Source organism: Durio zibethinus, chromosome 20, assembly GCF_047325235.1.
Source record: "Durio zibethinus cultivar Kanyao isolate XHJ-2024 chromosome 20, ASM4732523v1, whole genome shotgun sequence".
Lineage (NCBI taxonomy): Eukaryota > Viridiplantae > Streptophyta > Magnoliopsida > Malvales > Malvaceae > Durio > Durio zibethinus.
Window position 1 is genome coordinate 5,944,220 of NC_143181.1, and position 12,451 is coordinate 5,956,670.

At 28.4% G+C, this 12,451-nt stretch overlaps 1 pseudogene; it reads left to right on the forward strand.

Moving 5' to 3' along the window:
* The first annotated feature begins 548 nt into the window (after window positions 1-548).
* Window positions 549-1,478, forward strand: LOC111314991 (putative calcium-binding protein CML44 pseudogene; annotated as a pseudogene).
* Window positions 1,479-12,451: the final 10,973 nt, after the last annotated feature.

Here is a 12,451-nt window from a genome sequence, read left to right on the forward strand (position 1 = left end):
CAAAGGCACACATGTATTACAATTATAAAATCTACATAAAAGATTTTGTAAACAAAAGTATTTTAAGGGAATATATTAGAAATGAAATTCTGGATGTGTTAAATTGATGAAGAAAAATACATTATTTAAATAGTTCAAAAAAATTAAATTCAAATAAAGTTTGAAAAAGAAATTTAACGTTTATATTATAAAAATTAATTAATTAAAATGATTTAAAAAAAAAAAAAAGAAACTAGATTTTGACTTTCTATATTTCTAACATGTAACTAATATTGTTAGATATGATTTTTTTCAAATTAGTTTTCTAATTATGAGTTAAACTCGAAAGGTAACTATATTTAATGAAATATATTTATACAGTTACTCTTAAATTATAACATTAGGTAAATTTAAAATTTAAATTTCAGTATATATAATTTTTAATTTATATTCTCAAATTATGATTTTTTTTATATAAAAAAATTACCAAAGAACTATATGATATCTTAAAAAAAAATTAATAATTTTACAAAATCCAAAATTTAGTGCTGGAATTTTCGCCTATTAAAGACAAATAGGCGATCAACTCTCCAAAAATAAAAGACAATACAGTACAAACCAATAAAAAATACTTGAGACATGAAGACCACAATTGAGATTTTGCTTGATCTGGTCTTAGCTTAACAGAAAAGAAAAAAAAAATGGACAAAGAAAATTCAAAATATCTGAAAATAAAAAAATATTTGTTTCCAACAATAATTTTCATGGGAAAGTTCTTGCAAGCTTCATTAGTCCTTACCCATCTCTTCTCCATAAAAAGAATTGTAATAATTTCTAAAACCATACAAAAGATTAACTGCTTTCTATATATAAAAACACCCTTTCTTCATTATGTTGTCATCATATGTGCAAGAAACACTGAATAATAAAGCTTAGGCATTTCATGTTAACGGTGACTTTCTCTTTGATAACATGTCTCCCCTTAGCAAGAACGACTTGCAACGGATCTTTGAGAAGCTTGACAAAAATGGGGATGGTTTGGTTAGCCTGGAGGAGCTTAATTGGCCCCTGGAGAGAATTGGAGTCCAGTTTAGCCTTGAGGAGTTGGAGTCCTTAGTGGGAAAACCATGTCTGAACTTTGTTGAATTCTTGTTCTTTTATGATTCTATATCGAACCCGAAGATTGAGGCAGCAGCAGGTGGTAAGGAGGTAGAATTGGTTTATGGTGATGAAGACAGTGACCTTGCCAATGCTTTCAAGATGTTTGACTTAAATGGGGATGGCTTCATTTCGTGCGAGGAGCTTCAAAGCGTGTTGGCTACACTTGGTTTATGGGATGAAAGCAGCGGCCTAGATTGCAGAAGCATGATTTGCTTCTACGACACCAACTTGGACGGAATGATTGATTTTGAAGAATTTAAGAACATGATGTTATACACCGTTTCTTAATTCAGGATTTCAATTGTGAAAATTTAATAGACATAGGTCATGTTTAGTATATAAGATAATAGATAGAATAGTATGATAATCATTTTATATTATATTGAATTTGTATATAATAGAAATAGATAGAATTATAAAAAAAATTATTGTCCTCTTGATATAAGATAATTTAATACTATTAGTTTAGGATAATTCAATCTGTTTAAAATGAAAAGAATTATTTTTAATCCATAAGATTAAATTCACATATCCTATACCTTTAAAAATTATATCAATAATTTAAATTATATAAACTTTAAGAAAAGATAATTTTAGTCAATAAATAAATTATCTTATTTTAATTCTTATACATATCAAATATCAGATAAAATAACATTATTTAATTTAATCATATTTATAATATCATTTTGTTTTATCTTAACATAATTCTATATATCAAATATAACCATAATTTATTTGAATTGTGGAATGAAAATACATGTGTTTAAACTCACATGTGATTTAAAGTTTTGGTCATAAAATGTAATTGTTACATGGTAAAGTACAATAATGATACTCATATAAGGACTACTAATATAATGATAATTAAAAGTTTGTATTAAAATACTTTAAACATTTGGACGATTAATTGAAAAGGACTAAAGACCAGTACAGTAATTAAGGATGGCAATGGATCGGGTCAATGTAGGTTTTTACTCACCTCAAACCTAACTTGACTTTATATTCATGACACCCGAATATGACTCGATAATTTTTTTATTTTTTTATACTTGAACTCGACTTGACCTAATATTATATAAAATTGTACTTGATCTGATCCAACTCGAAATTAATAAACTATTATTTTTAATATACATATAAAATTAAATAAATATATATATAAATAAATTTAAATAATTAATTAAAAATATTTTTTATATTATACTATGTTGGGACAGATTTGCTTAAAACCTAATCTCGACTTTTTTTTATTATTATCCGATTTGACCCAAGACTCGATTATAAAAAAAAAAACAAAACTAATCTTAAAAGATTAAGTCGGGTTGAAACCCATAAGGAATGGGTTAGGTTGCCATCCCTAACGGTAATGTACTTTTTTGTATGTTCTATTAAGTTTTTCATGACTTTTCAAGACATCCAAAAATAAAAGTAATTTAAATGATCAAACCCAATTTTGTTTTACAAGAGCTCATATAAAACATAATTTATTAGCAGTTAAAAGTTATAAAAGTTTCGAACTATAATTAAAAAATTAATTAAATTTTTACTTGTTTTCTTATAATCAATTAATTTTTTAATTTTTATTTATATTTAATTAAATTTTTATTTGAATGAAAAAGTTAATACCATTAATTTTTTATCAATTAAAATAAAATTTCATGTAATATAAAAAATATTATTAAAATTTGTCATATGATATAATTAATATAAATAAAAATTAAAAATAAATTTCATTCAGGTTTTTGAGTTTTGAATATAATTCAACAAAGCTTCATTAGCTTGGAAAATAAACAACTCATCCTAAAATTTTTAATTTCATATGATAATTAGATCCTTTCATCATAAAAATCTCATTTAAAAATTATTTTACTTTTAAAAAATAAATATCTTCAAAAACTCACATAAATAATATTTTTTTATTTTTCTCAAAATATATCAAACCTATTAATAATAAAAAATTTACATACAACATAAAAATATAAAACCTACTATAGACGCCCATATGTGTCCGATCAACTATTTGTTATTATTATTATTATTATTATTATTATTATTATTATTATTATTATTATTATTATTATTATTATTATTATTATTATTATTATTATTCTTTTCTTTTTCTTAATTTGTGTTGAAACAAGGAAATCAATTTGAATAATCAAAGGATCTATAATTCAAAACCGAATCATAGGGGATCTCAATTAGACAAATTTGCAAAAACTTAGGTCTAAAATCACGTTGGACAGAATCTAATTTCAAGATTCAAGCTTGAATTAGTTCTGTTCAAGCAGAATCCAATCTCAGGATTCAAGCCTTGATTAGTTCTATTCGAGCCTTAAAATCTTTACTAAGGCATGCTATAAATTCAACACAAGGTCACAAAGAAAGGTAGACTTTGGAGGGAGGAAATATTTCTAGGTTTAAAGATTTTAGGTTTGGAGTTTTTGGGATTCTGGGTTTGAAGTTTCTGGATTTGAAATTTCTGGGTTTGGAATTGAATTTCTAGGAAATTTTTGAAAAATCTAGAAAAATCTAGTTTTGGTTTGAATGTTTAAATTTTTCAGTTGAATTTTTTTGGAATTGAATTTTTGGGAAACTTTTGAAAAATCTGAAAAAATCTAGTTTTGAGTTTGAATGTTTGAATTTTTCAATTAAATTTTTTGACAGAGTTTGAATTTTTTGGTTAGATTTTGGCAACATTTTTCAAAAACTAATGAGTTACCCAGTTTCCAACAACTAGTTTAGAGGATTTCTAAAAAGAAGTCAAATGAAATTTTGGCTAGAGAAAGAAATGAGTAAGGTTATCTAAGGAAAAACCAATCCTTGATCCTTTTATGGGACCCTAATATAATGTCATTTCTGAAAGCCCAAGATTCGCATGAACCCGCTTAGGATTCGCGCCCCACCCATGGAGCAACCTGACTCGATTACAAGTTTTCTTTTATTTTCATTTGTTGATTTTATTTTTATTTTTTTATGATTTTCATTTTTTAAGCTTTTTCTTATTTTATTTTTATTTTTTATTTTATTTATCATTATTATTTTACTAATTTTAAATTGAGCAATTTTTTACTTTTTAAATATTGTTGTAAAATTCCTTTTTATTATTTTATTTTTGAAAAAAAAACTCTTTTCAAACAAATTTATGAATCTTACTAAACTATTAGTGGATTTTTCATGAATTTAAATTTTTATGAGTTTTACCAAACTATTTGAGAATTTTTTAAATTAAGTAATCAATAAAATATTTTATATTTTCTCATACCAAACTATTAGAGAATTGCATCTTAAGTTAAATCTTACCAAACTATTGAAAAATTCAATGAACTTTCTCAAAATTAATATTTTATAAATGTTTTACAATAAAATCTTACTAAACTATTAGAAGATCTAGATAAAAGTAAATCCTACCAAATTATTTTAGAACTTTACTAATTATTTTCTTGAGTAAAATATATTAATAAATCCAACGATGGAGTCTTTTCAGGGTGGGACACTAGTCTCCATAAATACTCTTGAGGTGAGAAAATTATCTTTAATTGTTATCAAACTATTAAAGTAATCTTAAGATCAATTTTCAATAGTAAATATTTTGGTAAATTATAAACATGTTTAAGGCTTAGACAATTTGAAATCAAACTAGTACCATTATTTAGATGGGCACTGTGAGTGTGCTATAACCCTCTCACATGTAATTATACTCTTAATCTGAAATATGATTTTGTGAACTACAATCTACTATTTAAATATACTTAAGTCAATCTTAGAACTCTTTTTTAAATAGAACAGATTTAATCAAGTGGCTAATCACATCTAAACAAAAAAATTTGTGGCAGCTCCATTAATCCATGTCTAGGAGTATGTCCATGGATCTATAAATTATGACAGTTTGGTGACTCCACTGAAGACACCGAGAGTTAGGCCAGTAAATGATTTTTTATTATCTAAGCCTAACCTAATAAATTTGAGATTTTTTTTCTTCTTTCTTTCTTTTTCCTTGCTTATATTTTATTTAGTTATTCATTTATTCATTTTCATATATATGTCATTCATTTTCATATACATAGCATGAGCTCTATATCCAAGTTTTGTCCCTTAAAAAGAAATAAAGTACCTAAGCCTTCGTCTGATTTCATGTCTCTGCATGAGCTAGGAAAATACTCTTACTCAGATTGAACCATTTTTGTTTGTAGCCTATAATAGGTAAAGATTAGGGTGCCTTACTTATCTATGATAGACAATGATGTAAGAAACAGTTTGGAAACCTTTTAAAAATAATCTAAGCTACATATAGTTAACCTTAAAAGCTAAACTCATAGGCAGAGCCATATCCCTCTATCCTTTGTAGTTAATCCAAAACTTAGAATCATGTTGTTATTTTACTTGCTTTATAGTGTTTATTCTTTATTTTATATTAAGGTGACTAACTGATTTTCTTGTCTTTTCTTTTTCTTTTTTTTATGCATATTCATAAACATACATGTATATTGCATATTATTCATGCCCTAAAGATATTTACAACAAAAGTTTTTATGGAATCCATAAAACATCAAGTTTGCACCCGTTTGTATTTTTCAAATGTAATTCACTTATGGATGTGAAGATATAGTTTGAAAGGAGACAACGAGAAGAAGGCAATTTGTTTACCGTCTAGTTATGTCTATACCTTACCTAAGAAAGTTCAGCTACTCCTCAGACAAAATGATTTGGAAAGCTTATTAGATATATCGATTAGCATGGTTCATTTAAGGTAGCAAGCTTTTTGTTAGAAGTTTAGGCTTGTTGCACATCTCTTGTTAGTAAGGGTTGAGAATTCTCTCATTAAAGCTATGGTACAGTTTTAGGATCTTTCTTATCGTTGTTTCATTTTTAATGAAGATGATTTTGTATCGACAATAGAGAAGTATTCGATTTTGGTGGGTATACATCTTCAGTATCCAAACAAAGTATACATGAAGAAACAAAAATCAGGATATTGCAAAAAGTTGGCTCACATTCTAGAGGTAGAAAAAGAGTTCATGATTCACATATCCAAGAAATGGGAAAGCATAAGGGTATTCCATGAGAATTTTTTTGAAATTTCATTATCAAACACCCTATTGACGTCCAAGGAATGAATGTGTTTACTTTAGCGATATAAGAGATGGTCATTTTCCTTAAGGTCTTAAACCATATTAAGATAGAGTTGGTGGATTTATTTGAAAAGATTGAAAGGGGATACAATCCTTCATTGACGATATTGGTAGAAACCATCAGATCTCTAAATTTTTATTGATAGAATGATAAAGTACATTTTTTAAGTTACATACCACTTGTATTTATAGATGAAGAGTCATTTCGAATGTAAGAAGAGTGCTTTTTTCAAATTTTATTTTTGTAGTCAAAATCCAATTAAGGAATTTTGTGAGAGTGAATGGTCAGAAGCAAAGACCCGAAAGGAATATGAATGTCTATTATAAAAGCTCACAGTTTGTCAAGTGAAATGGTTAGCTTCATGGATGAATTGGGAACCTATGTTGTATCAATGTAAAAATGAGATAAGGGTTTCACTTTTTAGCTTATGTGGGTCAATAAGTTATGCACAGTTAATGGTAAAGAGATAATATGAAGCTGAATAGTTCATTTCTATGACACATAGGCTCAACCAATTTGACTGTTTATATAGAGAACCTAAAACATTTCAAAAAATTAATGGCATAATCAAGGCCTAAAATAAACCTAGAAGGGTAATCCCCAAACCATTTACTAATAAAGTCATTCAGGGATATTTGATTTAGAAAGCCAAGAGAACCAAGAAGGTTGCCCTATGTTCAAAGACCATCGCCAGTCAGTGAATCGGGAGTTGGATAATGTGCCTTTAGAGTTAGAACTTATAAAGAAGGAGTTTGAAGTCAAGAGAGAAAAATGAAACAAGAAATTCTAAAGCTTCAGAAAGAAAATGGATAATGAAAAGATAAATTAGAAAAATTAGAAGTTCAAGTCGATAAGATTTCTAAGAAGCAAGACATGATAGTTAAGGATTAACAACACAAGAAATTAGAAACTGAGAACAAGACTCAAAAGGTTGTTAGAGAGTGTGATAATGCCCTTGAAGAGTTGATAAAGCTATAACAAAAACATAAGAGGTTGCACATATAGATGCAAGCCAAAGAAATAAACAACATAGATTTGACTTATAAGAATGAAAAGTTGAAAAGAAAATGTTCCTAAATGGAGGATAATTATGTCAAAGCTCAACATGAAAATGACATGCTTAGAGAGTACATCCAGATGCTGAAGCAAAAATTGAATAAGTAGGAAAATATATCATGGCACTCACAGAAAGGCACAAAAAATTATCTTATTAGGTATGGTTCGACAAAAGAGATGGATTAAGAAGATAAAGATACATAGAGCATTTTATAACCCAAATAGGCAAGGTAATAATTAAGGCAACAGAAATGGTAGAGAATGCTGAGACATTGAAAGCTTTGGTCATACCAGTACAAGAGTATGCTAGTGACTATTAAACTTTATTGATGAAGCTAAGGATTAGTATGAGTAAATTAAGTGTTTTTACAATGGTCGAATATTAGACTTGATGTAAAATAGACTTCTGTAAAATAAATAAAAGTTCACTTTTGTTGAAATCTTTAAAAGGGCAAATTTTTTTTTCTTTCTTTTTCATGCATTACATTACATTCTTCATGTCAAATCATATCAACATCACTAATTTTAGATTGTGGTACTAAGGTGCAAGAAGAGCTCAACATTCGTATAACACTCGGCTCAAGTTAAGAAGATGGACCAAGACAATGCGAACCATTTTGAAAGGTTGGAAAAGGTTTAGAAAGAACTCAAGAGGGAACTAAGTAAGATCCTTAAAGCTTTGGATAAGATAAATAAAGGAAAAGTGGTGGAGAAAGATATTTCACATGAAGCCACTGAGCCAGTATATCATTCAGGTTACGATCCACATCAGACCCAAGCCATTCAAAGTTTTCAGCCATAACAAATCATATTTCTAAGTTAAAACTACCTGGGAATGCCCTATGCACCTAGTCAAGAAAATGTTCAGAGTTACATTAATCTTGTCTTCATTGAAAAAGTAGTTGAGCTAGTTCAAATCCCAGTCCAGATGAGGTGAAAAAAATTAAAGTTAAAGATGGCTACATCCTTAGAAGACTTTAAGACTGATCATACAATGAACATGATTGAGGAGAGATTATAAGTTGTAAAAAGCATTGACTTCTATAGATCGATGGATTTTATGGGACTTTTTTTGGTGTCAGATGTGATGATACCTCTAAAGTTTAAAGTACCAGAGTTTGATAAGTATAATAGTACTAAGTGTCTTATTACACACATCACAATGTATTATTGTAAGATGACAACACACACTAGTGATAAGAAACTACTTATGCATATGTTTCAAGGTAGTTTAATATGGTACGTTTAATTAGACAAGACTTGTATATGATATTGGAAGGATCTGACTCGATCTTTCATCAACCAATAGCATAATATTATAGATATGGCTCCTAATCATTTTTTGTTGTAAGGTATAGAAAAGAAAGCAACTGAGTTCTTTAGGGAATATGCCCAAAAATGATGAGATATCATCGCTTAAGTGTAGCCACCATTAACAAAAAAAAAATAATAATATTGTTTGAAAGCACTCTAAAGTCACCATATTATGAGAAGATGATAGGGAACGTGATTAAAAATTTTGTTAATATGGTGATTTTGGGAGAGATCATTAAAAATGCTATCAAAAATGGTAAACTTAAAGGGGAAAGCCCTCTGCTACTAAAAGATGCCTAAGAAGAAAGAAAATGAGGCTCAAGCTGTGAGTTTCAAAAAACAGTAATTCAAAAATTACCATTGACCAATCTATTACCCTACCATAAGTCATGCTTTCACTTTTTTTTGCCAATTAGCTACACGATCTTCTTATTCATCCATAATAAAACGTTTTATTCATCTAACCAACCTAACAAGTGGTACGCAAAAACCATGAAATAATTAAGTAAAACCTAGATTTGATCTTATTTTCATAAATTATATAGAATTGTACCAAAAGCTCTACAAAAATCACTTGATCGCTCACATCCTTATGAAACAACTTGAACCTCTTTATCCTAAGTGGTATGATTTCACTATCTACTATGACTATCATTATGGGGTGACTGGTCATTTTACCAAAGATTGCACCTTTTTAAAACACAAAGTGTAAAGTCGAATTAAAGAATGGCTAATAAGTTATACACTAATGAAAACTCAACACCCAATATTAGTGGTAACCTATTACCCAATCATGCAATCAATGCTTTGGATGAGAATAAAAGGCATATGAAAAGAAAAGTAGAAGAGCTCAAAAAGCCATTCAGTCAGTTATATGGAGCTTTATATGAGGCTAAGATAATATAATCAGTAGATCTATATACCTATCGTGAGAGATGTGTTTCAAATCAAAGATGTAAATATCACAGTAGGGTTCTAAGACACTCTATTAAAACATGCAAGTAGTTTTATGATGAGGTGCAAAAGTTAATAACTTTTTACTAGATAAAGTTGTATGAAAAGACAGAAACCTTGAATACTGAAGTGGTTATGACAGACAAATGGGTGCCGAAGTTGATCATTATACTCTATGATGAGAAGTTGAAATTAGTTAAGGATAAATTTATTCCTAGGTCAGTGATCTTCAAAGTCTTAAGTCTATTCCCCTAACAAGGATGAAAAGGCTGTACCATAGAATTATGGTTGCAAAGTAACAATTTAAGGGTAAAAAAAAGTTATGCCTAAATTTGAAGCCACCAATATAACTAATGTAGGTGACATGACCAGAAGTAGAAGATGCTATACTCCAAAGGCACTAGAGAAAGTGAAGAATGAGAAAATAAAGGTAACAAAAAAACAAACTAAGCCAGAATTTATTCTAGAAAAAAACATCCCAAAGTATATACCACAAAAAGAAGCTTGCGAGTTTTTTAAGCTAATAAAGCATAGTGAATATTATGTGGTGGAGCAGCTAAACAAAATGTTGACCAAAATCTTTTTATTGTCACTATTACTAAATTTAAAACCACATCGTAACATTTTATTAAAGGTGTTAAATCAAGCTTTTGTAGCACATAATGTATCTAAAGAATATATGAATCACTTGGCAAGGAACCTAGTGGTACCACATTATATATCTTTTAGTAATAATGAGATTCTACCTAAAAGAAAAAGATGTACAAAGGCTTTTTATATCACTATTAAATACAAAAGTCATATAATAGCCAAAGTTCTTATTGATAATGGTTCGACTATTAATGTCATACCTATGTCTACTTTGACAAGATTACCCATTGATATGTCTCATATCAAAAGCAGTCATATGGTGATACAAACATTTGATTGGACTAGTCGTGAAATATTATGAGACATTAAGATACCCATGCAAATTGGACCATGTGTTTTCAATATAAAATTTTAAGTTATGGATATTTTTTCATCCTATAGCTATTTATTGGGAAGATTATAGATTCACACGATAGGTGTTATTAATTTCTCCTTACATCTAAATGTTAAATTCAATATAAAAGATCAATTGGTGATCATGGCCAAAAAACAGACTTACTGGTAACTCAACCTATAAATGCCCCATACGTAGAAGCTACAGAAGAGTCATTAAAATGCTCTTATCAATCTTTTGAACTTATTTACGCCATAGGTGGAGGACTTAAAGGGCACCAACCAAAGTTTAATAAAATCATGATAAGTCATATGATTAATAAAGTTTGAAATATTAGAGTTGGTTTAGGCAAAAGTTTGCAAAAGATAAAAGAACCATCAATAATTGAAGACAACAGTAGAAACCTGGGCTTATGATATGAAATGAAAGGAATACGAGATAACAAGAAGAAGGTAGAAAATATGCCAATGGTTGTCTTCCACTTGTATGAAACATTTAGTCTTAGAAGATATATATACCTAGGAGTTAAGGAAAGCATCGAAAAAGAAGCTTTCGCTGAGTTGTTTATCTAGATTGTAGGCAAGGATAGCCGAAAAAAAAGAAGTGTTGGTTTATCCATGCCCACCAAATTTTAAACTAAAGAAATGGAATGTCATTTAAATGCTTGCTATTTTTTATACTCTTTCAATGTAATTACAACTCTCAATTGCTTATGCCTAAGAGCATTAGGATGATCTCTTATGTATGAGCCTTTTATTATCCATTATTTCAATTAAAGATAAGAGCATGTATTTTATTCATTTCTTCTATTCAATCCATATTTTCATCAAAACATTTTACCAATATTTTTATTTTATTTAATTTCAGATCCCTAAATGAATATGAAGATAATCATGATAATGATTAAAGATTTAATTTTAAAAATTTAATTAATACTGATGATAGACAATGATTAGAAGATCTACTTTGAAAAATTATCGATGTGTTTACTTAGTCCTACCAAGATATACCTAGGCTCAGTACTAAGATAGTGGAACATAGGCTACCCCTAAAGCTTGAATGTAAACCAGTTCAATAAAAACTAAAAAGGATGAAACCAAAAATGTTGATAAAAATTAAAAAAAAAGTAAAAAATTAGTTTGATACTGACTTTCTACAAGTGGTCAAGTATTTTGAATGGGAGACTAATATAGTACATGTCTCCAAAAAAGATAAAAAAAGTACACATATGTGCGGATTATCGTGATTTGAATAAAGCTAGCCCGAAAGATAATTTTTTTTTCTTTCATATTGATACATTGGTAGACAATATGACTCAACATGCAAATTTCTTTTTATGGATGGATTATCTGGCTATAATTAAATAAATATGTCTCAAGATGACACGGAGAAAATTACCTTTATAACTATGTGAAAAACTTTTTATTATAAGGTTATGCCTTTTAGATTGAAAAATGCTGGGGTAACATATCAAAGGGCTATGTTGGTACTTTTTCATAATAGATGTAAAAAGATATTTAAGTGTATGTGGATAATATGATCACAAAATCTCAAAAAAAAGAGGACCATGTAGCTAACATCGAAAAATTGTTTGAAAGGTTAAAAAAATTTTAGTTCAAGTTGAATCTACCCAAATGTACGTTCAGAGCCAAGTCAGGGAAATTATTGGGTTTTGTAATTAGTGAAAAGGGAATAAAAGTCGAGCCATTCAGAATTTGTCCTAGCCAAGTACATTAAAGAAAGTTCGAGATTTATTAGGCAGATTAAACTACATCTCTCGATTTATTTCCTAATTTACTTTCAAATACGATCCTATCTTTAAACTCTTCTAAAAGAATAATCTCAATGAATGAAATGCAAAATGTT